Raw genomic sequence first — 11777 nt, forward strand, 5'->3', positions numbered from 1 at the left:
TAATTGTACAATATACAATGCTCATTATACAATATTTAATCATCAAGCCCATCACCTTAGTATTTAATTTTTCATCTACAATAAGTTTATGGTTAACATGGTACACAAGAGATCTCATTATGTCATAGTGGTCTTCTATGAATCATTGTACCCATAAGGAGTACCTGAGCTAACTCAAGGAAAACATGTTAGCCCAACTTTACAATCAAAGTGTTTTATCTATTAGCTCCTCAAGTACTATTGGACAATCTAAACTATTTGATTCTTATTCTCATTGACATATATGATAAATTCTCATGGATAGTTATTGAAACTATACCTCTCCATGTTGAAATCAAATTTTAAAGATTTGCCAATGTTGCTTCTCACTAAATCCTACATTCATATCACTCTAAACTTCCCTTTTTGGTGAAAAATAAGGGAAAAAATAGTAATAAATGCAACCCTATACCTTGAACTAGTTAAGAATTTTAGATGAATTGATTATACAAGTTTAAGATATAACTAAAGCTAACCCTAGAGTGTCCCTAGTTTTTATGAGAAAGTTGGCTCTACAAATATTTTTTAGTTATATTTACTTTTAGGATGACAACCAATTATTGGTAATTTTATAACATTAAATTTCATTATTTATGGTTAAAGATTTATTGTTAAGGAAATTAGCAAGGAAGAAAGGACAAAACTACATTTCTAGTTTGAATTTTCATTGTGAGTTGTTGAACTAAATAAGTACCAAACAAGACAAAATGACAATATGCAAAAGCTAGAATATTGAAGGTCCAAATGTTAGAAGAAGCCAAATATTTCATTACAAGTATCTCCTCCCAAAATCCCATCATAGAAACAAAAAGAAAGAATTGGTAGAAATTCAAGATAGAGAAGTAGAAGAGTTGGACAAGGTTCCAATAAACTCCAAATTGTTAAATCTTCCAAAAAATTATAATTCTTATATGTCAGATCTAAAAAAAGACAAAGTGGGACATCATATACTTGTAGACATGGGAGGTGTGGACTCAATGAAGAAGGTAAAAAGTGATATATGCTAAGGGCAATATGTAAGAGGATAAAAGAAAACTTGCCAAAAATATCTACAATGTGAAACTGCATAATAGATGCTACAGTTACAAAAGTAGCAAGGATAAAATGTGGCACAAACCATATCTAAAACACATGTAGGAACAAAACTGGTGTATCAACATTTCTCGTAAACATAGATGATTAACAATAGAATCCCTTGATAATTTTGGGTAAAATATACTACAAAATTAATGTAATCTAAGAAGAAATATCATGAGAGATTTTAATAACCCCCATTGGTTTGATGTTAGGATGTTAATTTGATGTTAGGATGTTAATTATGATATCAAGTTAATATGAATAATCTAAAAATGTCACAATAATACTTAGGTTACCAAATGAATGTCTTCCATTAAAAAATGGACTTGTCTCCTTAACTTTACATAGTTTTACTGTAACAAAAAGTCATATATCTCCTTTTCAATCCAACTTCATCTCAAAATCTTTTTAATTTATCAATTTTCAAACTCTTTAGCATTAGATTGCATGATCTACCCAGATCTGTAAAGATGTTTGAAAGAAGAAGACTAGTCACATAATTATTAAGATCCAAATTTTAAAATAATGGTTACAAAACACTCGTGAGCCTATTTTCATATGTAAATTAGAAGCAACAATAAAGAAAATGCAATAGACCCACCCCATGTTTTAACTGCATCTTGGTAATAAAAATTTATAGATATCCTTAAGATGAATTGAGGAATTCATATCTTTTTGTCCAGATGATCATTTTCTAGAAAGATAGGATTCCTTAAAAAATGCAATTGTTCTAATGCCATTCAATACTATCAAAAAAGTTGATAAGCTAGAGATGATGATGATGATGCTAAAAATCATCTATCTATCACTTGCAGGTCATCACTGACATTCTTCATATAAATGGTCACAAAGCCATTCTTACAGTTCATGCAAGCAACAAGAAGCTAGGAAAAGATGTTTTACTTGATGTTGTTTCCATGAGAACACCTAGGTTTAGTGGTGTTGATCTTGCAAGCCTCTTGAATGAAGCAAAAATTCTTGTTGAAATATGAGGAAAATAATACATATCAAGTAAGGTAATAGATGATGCAATAGATATGATTGTGGTTGGTATGGAGCGCACATCAATGGCTGATGGAAAGAGTAAGAGTTTGGTTGCTTACCATGAAGTTGGACATGCAATTTGTGTGTAAGTACACAATACTAAACATCTATTGGTAATTTATTGTATGATTTTATGTAGACCCCTCACATATGTATGGACTGCAAGTTGGAAGTTTGATTTGCATTAATATATCATATCAATGTGCATTTCAAAGGTAACTAAATCTTGTTTTGGTAACTATTACAAGGTCAGCATGAAGACCCATGGAAATGATCTAGTTCAAAAAGTTACTCTTGTACCTCGAGGACAAGCACATCGTCTTACATGGTTTTCTCCTAGAGATACGTCGAGTCTTATTACCAAGTAGCAACTCTTTGTTTGGATTGTGGGGGCTCTTGGTGGAAAAGTTGTAGAAGAAGTCATATTTGGTGAACCTGAGTTCACATCAGGTGAAACCAATGACTTGCAGTAGGCAACACAAATGGAAAAAAAGATATTTTTCTCTAAGTGAAGATTGTAAAGCATTCCCAAATGTACCTAAAATCTGGAGCCTAATTTTGTTAATCATTAATTCTAGAACTATTTTTTTTAAATATGAAATTATATCTATCTATATGTATGTATGTATATACACATCTGCTAAGTATTTCATTTCTCATTGCATAGTCATTGGGATTTTGTTTCTCATTTCTCATTTCTTGTAAAATGGGTCAACTCTAATTTTAGCCTTGCCATTTGAAATTTCTATAAGTGAGGTGTCACATGGGAAATTTAGTATGTTTTTCTATAACTTTCAAATGATTATGAGGTTTGGAATGTCTAAAATTGGTCCATGGGATCTATTGGACCCTATAGTCCAAAGTGTTGATATTGTTTTACGCATGATGACAAGGAATTCCATGTCAGAGAAGATAGCAGTAGACATTTATAGAGCAATGAGAGGAATTTTAGATAATTCATATAAGGTGGCTAAGTGTCACATCAAGAGTAACTAGGTAGCAATGGATAAGATTGTGGAGATCTTATTAGAAAAAGAGACACATTCAAGGGATGAGTTCAGGTTCATCCTATCTAAGTTTACAGATATCCCAGTTAATAGCAAGGATGTACATATTGCTCCTTAACTAGCATCAACTTGATGGATATGGCTAAGAAGATTCTAAGAATATAGTGTAAAGTTATATAGTGAAATTGGATGCAAGAACCCTTGTATTTTCTAGATATGTAGAGAGATTTTATGTCTCTTGTTAGAAGCAAGTGCCATTATGTATAGTATGTATAGAGTTTTCTATAATAAAAACATAAATGTTATTGTATGTGATTTGCAAAGAGTTGTGACTCAATAATAAGAAATGAAGTACAAATATAATCCTTGAAACACTCTAGCATTCCATGTAGCTTATTTTGGTTTGCTACTTTTCTTCCCAAATTTGGCGCCTTTCCTAGCTCACAACACAACTTAGATTTCTTACAAGCATGAGACTAGGGAAACTTAGGATTAAAGTTATATTTCCTTGAGTATAATGTTGTCATTTCATTGAATATTTAGACAATTTTTTTATCTATTATCCCATTTGTTGTTGTATATAGCTATTGATTATATAGAATGATGGATTGATCATCTTCCTTCTTTTCTTCCCTATGGGTCATTGCATGTTCACTTTTTAGTTTTTTGTTTGAAAATTTTAATTGGAAAAAAATAATTGATTCTTTAAAAAGACTCCCTCTTGTTTATCTAAGAGGTCTCTTCATAATCCAAAAATTCCATCTCAAATATGAATCACATATAAATATATGAGAATTTGGATCATTTAAAAAACATTTCTTTATAGGATAACAAGAATAAGAAAAATTAAAATCACTTTCTATTCTTTCAATTTTGAGTTGCATACCTCTTATAGAGTTTCAAGTGTTTCATGTGCCTCTTCAAACAATCTTTGTACATAGGTGTACCTTTAAATTTTACTACACCAAAATTATATGTCTTGACTGCTACTCCAAAGGTAACAATCTACAGAAAGAAGAGATCAATCTCATTCATTATTGAACACAAATCATAATCGCACAAATATATATGTGTATTTAAAGAGCACAACGAAATTATATTTCTTGAAATCCTTTTGGCCATTAAAACTAGATGAAATCTTTCTAAACTTTGAGCTTCTTGTACATTGCAAGATAAATTTATTTGAATGCTTAAAACACTTTTACAGGTCAAAAATGGATCTTGGAATTTCTTGTATTCATAGAGATACAATTGAAAACAATTATTTCTAATATATGTTATAATAAAGTTTTCCATATAATATGGGTCTTTGATCAAAAAACTAATTGATTTATAATGAATCTATATTTTTTACTTAAAGCAATAATAGATATAAGAATATTGAAATTGTATGTATTACAATCTAGAATCGGTCTATCATGTTGTGGTTAGAGCATCCAATGTAGTTCATTAAAGGAAACATGGTAAAAATATATTTAACTTATTGCAAGAAAAAGAAAAATTCATACACATAGTCCCAAAGTCTAAAATCATAATCACCAAAAGATTTGCTGATCTTTCTAGGCACAATCATTTAGATGTCAATGCACCCAATAACTTATAAAAATAACCCCTACTAACTATAAAAGCTAACAAGGTGATTGGATTTAGATGAACCAGAACTAGGTCATCAAAGTATACATGTATCTGATGGAAGCATGAATCCTATCCAATCAACCACATATCTCCCATGAGATATGCCCAAAATCCTTAGGTTCAACAATTTTCCCGATGCAGTAGTGCACAATGGAAGCCTTCAACTAGCAAGCAACTAAGTGAAATTGGAATCCTTCAATACCCAAGGAGAGGATTTAGCACTAATAAACTTATCAAAAGCATAAAAAATGGACTCAAAATAGGTTATCACAACCACAAGAAGGAAAGGAACCTAATCACTAGGTTTGCCAAAGTCCTTAAACAATAACTTGCAAGGATTCCCTAAAGGACCTATTGAGGAACAAACATACAAACTTCAATGAAATGTATTAAAAAAAACCATGGATTTCTCTACAAACACCCCTCTAGCCTATTCAGGTCTATATACAATAAATTTAATGATTCTTTTGGTTTCTAATAGCCAATGGTATATAGTTGCAGCATAAGCCATTCCTTGGCTAGTAGCCCTTCCCAAACTAAAATCTGAACATATCATGAAATGCTTCCACATGAGGGAAAGTTTTGGATGGATATTCTAACACCCTTTTGGAACATACACAACATATCCAAACCTCAAAAACTGAAATGGACTACAAGTCCTTGCTGTAGCAACATTTAGACTGTGTTGGTATGCCTAATTAGGTTGTTGTTGCACTGTAGGTGCCTCTTCACATGTGAAAAATTGCAAAATGATTATTGGAACATGTTGAGGCATGTAAAAAAATTCTAATTACAAATTTTTAGACCTTGGAACAGTCCCAAACAAAAGTAATGTTGACTATTGTAAGGTGCATGTATGGAGCCATACACCTAGGGTATGGTGGCAAAATTAACTCTCTGCTCTTCTATCTCTAAAACATAAAAAATATTTAAATAAATTGATATATCTTTCATTACACCAAGGGGTATCAAATTCCGATGGTGGAAAGTGCCAAAACAGTTAGGTCCTAGGTGAAACCCTTGTTTTAAGCCTAAAATCTAGGCACTTTCAGCAAAATCTAAATAACTTGCAAACTATAAATTATCAAATCATGAAACCAAATGAAAATGAAAGCTAGATCACTTCTCTAACTCTTTGGGTCACTAGAACATTTTCAAAAGTCTGTACCATTATGTACAAAACACTAAAACTCATGAATTTATAGTAAAATCAAGTTATTTTAATTGATTCTTTGACAAAAAAAGTACATATTATGCTATCACCCACTTATAAAGGCTTATATAGGATTCTCACAATAGTTAAGTGGTTTTTTTGAACCAAATAGCCATTTGGGAGAAGGTTTCACAAGTTCTTAACAACTTTTTTGAAGTTGCTCAAAAGTTGCTTGACAACTTTTTGAGCAACTTTTGCATTTTTTGCAATGTTGCATATCTAGTAACCAAAATTGGTCCTTGGCTTATTTTTATGATCCCTAATGGATCAAAACATCAAAAAAAATGAACAAAACATGAAAATACCTATGCCTAGGATATGGGATCATTAATGACAATAGTTAGCCAAGGGCTTACAAAATACCAATCCTGGGACTATGGTCTTACAATGAAATCCACTGTGAAATCTATTATTCCTAAGCGTAAGTAGCATTATAATGACCTTATTGTAAATCATTCATTGCTTTTTGATGGTGGAGTGGTTGCTCCTTCACCATACTCTCCTAGATATTGAAAGCTCAAGTCCCTACTTGAAAGTAGATGTTCAATCGATGTACCATGTTCCTATAGTTGATCTTCATTAAGCCATGTGGCATCAATATTTTGGATTCCCTTCCATTTGACTATGTACTACATGTAATTCCTCGATCTAGTTTGCTTGAGTACCTTGGAGTCCAAAATGGCTTCAACCTCCACTAGTTTTCTTTGTGGAAGGTTTGTGACATAGTCCTTATCTTCTTGCTCATTGTTTGAACCTACTATAACCCTATATGGTGTAAGGTTTGCAATGTTGAAAATTGGAGAGATTTGAAAAGTTGGAGGAAGTGATATCTCATAAGCATTGTCACCTATTTTTTTCAATATGCTGCAAGGTCCTACTCTTTTCATTTCTAACTTAGAATACCTACCATTGGGTAGTCTTTCCTTCCTCAGAAATGCCCAAACTTTATCTCCAACTTTGAAGTGTACCCCTTTCCTCTTCTTATCAGAATTTCCTTTGTACTCAAGGAAAATTTTTGTAAGGCATCTTTCACTTACTATTGCACTTTGGTGATTAGTTCTACTAAGTTCTGGCCTTGAGCATTGATTCTGAAATCAATTGGAAGTTCCCTTAGATCCAATGGTCCCCTGGGATGCAAAATTGGAAAGGGGTTGTGCCATTTGTTCTGTTGATGGAATCATTGAAAGAAAATTCTACTTGGGGTAGTATGGTATCCCACATTTTTGAATATTTCTTCATTAGGCATCTTAAAAGATTACCTAGGGACCTATTTACCACCTCGATCTACTCATCTATTTGAGGGCGATAGGTTGAACTATAGGTGAGATTTGTGCCTAAATTCTTGAAAAGTGTCCTCCAAAAGTGGCCTTGAAACTTGAAATATCTATCTAAGACAATTGTTTGGGGTAAGCCATGAATTCTCACTACTTCTTTGAAAAAGAGATAGGTTGTATGAGATGCATCATAGGTACTCTTGCATGGCACAAAATAGGCCATTTTGTTGAACCTGTTCACTATGATGAACACATTGTCAAATCCTTACTTGGATTTGGGTAGTCCCATGACAAAATCCATTGATGTGGATTCCCAAGGCCTTGAAAGGATTGTAAGGGTTGGTACAGTCCTTGATTTTTTGTCATGCCTTTTTCTTGTTGGCAAATAGTACAAGACTCAATGAACTTCCTAACATCATTATTCAATTTGGGCTAAAAATAACGCCTTTTTACCATTTTTTTTCTTTTATCAATGCCAAAATGTCCTCCTAGGCCATCACAATGCTTTTCTTTGATTATGTTTTCTCTCATTGAGCACTTTGATATGCATAGTTGTGTTCCCTTGAATAATAGACCATTTTGAATTGGATATTTAGAGAAATCAATATGATATCTTCCTTCCATTTTTGTGAAGATCTAATATATCTCTAAAAAATCATAGTCATCTGGGTATAAGTCTTAAGAGACTCAATTACCACTCTTTGTAGTTGCACTTCAACCAGAGCTATCCTCCTACTAAGATCATTAGAAACTTTTTTTGCTACACCCTTTTTATGTTGAATGGTGAAGGTATAGGCCTACAATTGCTCTACCCATTTGAGATGCCTAGCTAAAAGTTTCTCTTGTGAATTCAGGAAGCTTAGTGCATGGTTATCAGTATAGACTAAAAACTCCTTTGGAATCAAGTAGTGCCTCCATTTATTGAGGGCTTAGACCATGGCATAAAGCTCTAGGTCATACTTGGAATAATTCCTCTTGGCTTCATTCAATGTCTCCAAAAAGAAAGCAACTGGCTTTCCTTCTTTGCTTATGACTGCTCCAATGGCCAAATTTCTTGCATCTATGTCTACAGTGAAGACCTTGTTGAAATTAGGGAGGACCAAGATAGGATATTTAGAGAATCTATTCTTTAGGTACTAGAATGCATCATTTGCTTCCTTTTTCCATGCAAATTTATTCTTCTTTCCACCTTTGATTGTTTGTAGCATAGGTGCACACACATGATTGAAATTTTTGATGAACTTTCTATAAAATGTTGTAAGTCCATCGAAGCTTCTTACATCACTCTATTTCTTTGGTGAAGGCCAGTTAATGATTGCATTTACCTTCTCAATATCCATCTTGAGGGTACCTTTTGAAATGACAAAGCCTAGGAATATAAGTTGCTTTTTCATCAACATATGCTTTTCCAAGTTGATTACCAACTTGTGTTGATGGAGTCTTCTTAGTACCAATTATATATGATCAAGATGTTCCTCCTTTCTATGACTGAATATCAATATGTCATCAAGGTAAATAACAACAAATTTTCCAATAAAATCTATGAATATCTCATTCATAAGCCTTATAAAAGTGCTAGGGGCATTACACAAACAAAAAGGAATTACTAACCATTCAAAAAAATATTCAGTGGTCTTGAATATTATTTTCCATTCATCTCCAAGCTTAATCCTAATTTGGTGGTAGCTAGACTTTAAATCTATCTTGGTGTATTAGTAAGAACCTTCTAGTTGATCCAAAAGTTCTTCAATTCTTTGCATGGGAAACCTATACCTTATTTTTATCTTCTTTAGAGACCTTATATTTATACATAATCTCCATTTTCCATCCTTTCTAGGGGCCAAAACTATAGGTAGTGCACAAGGACTAAGACTCTTTTGAATGAGTCCTCTTTCCAACAATTGAGTGACCCGTTTTGGAATCTTTGCATGTAGTAATGGTGTCATTTTATATGGGGTCTTATTAGGTAGGGATGAACCTAGTATGATGTCTATTTGATGGCTTATTTCCCTAATGGGAGGGAGGCTTGTGGGCAGGTCACTAGCAGTGACATCTTTGTAGTTTTGTAGCAATATAGGACCTCATTTGGTATGAGCTCCTTTTTATCAGTTTTGGTGTTATCCTTGGGATTTGGGATCAAGACAAATGGTTCATTATCATATTATTTTAGATTTTTTAACATCTCCTTTTCCCCTTTGATAATTACATTGAGTTCTTTTTCAGCCTTGCTATCTGGTAAGGGCTTCATGGTATAGGTTTTCCCATCTTTGGTAATGGAGTGGGTGTTTTTTTCTACAATAGTGGGTGACATCAACATAAAATTTCTAAGGCCTACCTTGAAAGATATGGGCTTCATCCATCTCAACAACATCACAAAGAACCTTATCCTTGAAATTAGAAATAGAAAACTCTATCCAAGCTTTCTTTGTGACTAGAGTTTGTTGGCCTTTTGTTAACCATGAGACATGATATGGGCAAGGATGTGGCTACCTAGGCAAGTTTAATTTATGAACCATTTCACAAGACACAAGATTTTCAATTGAACCTAAATCAATAAGGAGATTGCATATTTTTCCATGGTATTTGATCTTTGTCCTAAAGAGATTCTTCCTTTGTGGAGGTTCTTGGTTTTGTGAAACTTAAAGGAAGACTTTCCTGATTATTAGACATGCTCCTTCTTTTAGTTCCAATTCTCTAGTAGCATCATTGCCTTCTTTCTTATCCTCTTGGAAAAGTTGTGCTCTCCTTTCACCTTGGTTATTGTTCCTCTTCTTAGGGAATCTTCCTGCATTATGACCAAGTTAATTGCAATAGTAACATTTCAATGGTCCAATGCCTCTTCCTAAGTTTTTCCTTCCTCTATTGAAGGGTCTTCTTCCTCTATATTTTCCTCTTGAATTAGAGTTACTATTTTGTTATCTCATTGATCAATTTTCTTGCTACTGCTACTACTTTGTCCCTTATTCCAAGAGTTGTTTTTTTCTCTAAAACTTTTACCACTATCATTGCTCTTGCCTTTACCAAAGTCCTACTTGCTCTTCCACTTTTCCTCTACCTTGAGTGTTATTTGGTGGCACCTATTGATTGTAGTAGGGTAGTGTAGACTCAATTCTTCTTAAATGGGTATTTTTAGGCCATTCATGTACCTTGCTAGCTTCTCTTCTTAATCTTCAATCGTATTGGTCTTCATACATACTTTCAAGAACTCCTTAGTGTATGAGGCCACATCCATGTCCTTTTCCTTCAGACTTTTCTTCCTCCTATGGAGTTGTACCCCATAGTCCTTAGGTACATATGTCTCCTTGACCAATGTTATCATTCTATTTGAAGAACTAATCATGCTCTTTCCATTCTTCACCCTCTCTACTTGGATGAAGTTTCACCAAGTTAGGGTTGCTCCATTAAACTTGGATCTTGAAATATTTACCTTTTTCTTTTTAGGGATGTCTTCAAATTCAAAGAATGTGGTTAATGCCTCTATCCAATCCAAGGCTAGATGAGAATTCATCTTGCCTTTAAAAACTAGCAAATCCATCATCTCCTCCATGGTCCTCCTTCTCATAGATTTCAAAGCATCTATGAATTTTCTTTGGTGTGTAGGGATGTTTTAAGCAACATCCTCCTCCTCTGCTTCACTCCCTTATTCTTTTTTAGACTCTTCTTTGTCCTTGTCCTCAAGCTTTTTCTCAAGCTCTTGAAGCCTCTTGGTTAAGGCCTTGATGTAGCCATTTTTTCTCTCACCATTCTTTCAAACTCAATTTTTGTGACCCTTTTAGGGATATCCTCATTCTCAAGACTAGACATGGCTCTGATACCACTTTCATTCAATAGTGCACAATGGAAGCCTTCAACTAGTGACCAACTAGGTGAGTTTGGAATACTTCAATACACAAGGAGAGGGTTTAACACTGAGAAACTTATCAAAAGTATCCGAAATGGACTCAAAATAGGTTATCACAACCCCAAGAAGGCATGAAACCTAATCACTAGGTTTTCCAAAGTCCTTAAACACCAACTTGCAAGGATTCCCTGAAGGACCTATTTAGGAACAAACACACAAACTTCAATGAAATGTATAAAAAAACCATGGATTGCACTAAAAATACCCCTCTAGCATATTGAGGTCTATACAAAATAGATTCAATTGTTCTTTTGGATTCAAATAGCCCATGGTATGTAGTTGCAGCATAAGCCATTCCTTGGCTAGTAGCCCTTCCCAAATTGAAATTTGAACATATCATGAAATATTTCCACATGAGGGTAGGTTTTGGTTAGAGATTCTAACACTCTTTTGGAACATACACAACATATACAAACCTCAAAAATTGAAATGGACTACAAGTCCCTGCTATAGCAGCATTTAGACTATGTTGGTAAGCCTAATTAGGCTATTGTTGCACTATAGGTGCCTCTTCACATGTGCCAAATTGAAAAATGATTATTGGAACATGTTTGGGCATGTAAAAAAAATCTAATTCCAAAGTTTTA

General features: G+C 33.5%; 1 pseudogene; it reads left to right on the plus strand.

Moving 5' to 3' along the window:
- Nucleotides 1-1976: 1976 nt before the first annotated feature.
- LOC149577963 (ATP-dependent zinc metalloprotease FTSH 2, chloroplastic-like) lies at nt 1977-3300 on the plus strand (annotated as a pseudogene).
- The last annotated feature ends 8477 nt before the right edge of the window (nt 3301-11777 follow it).

Source organism: Cupressus sempervirens, chromosome 1 (assembly GCF_028749045.1).
Source record: "Cupressus sempervirens isolate cs-2001-9-10 chromosome 1, ASM2874904v1, whole genome shotgun sequence".
NCBI lineage: Eukaryota > Viridiplantae > Streptophyta > Pinopsida > Cupressales > Cupressaceae > Cupressus > Cupressus sempervirens.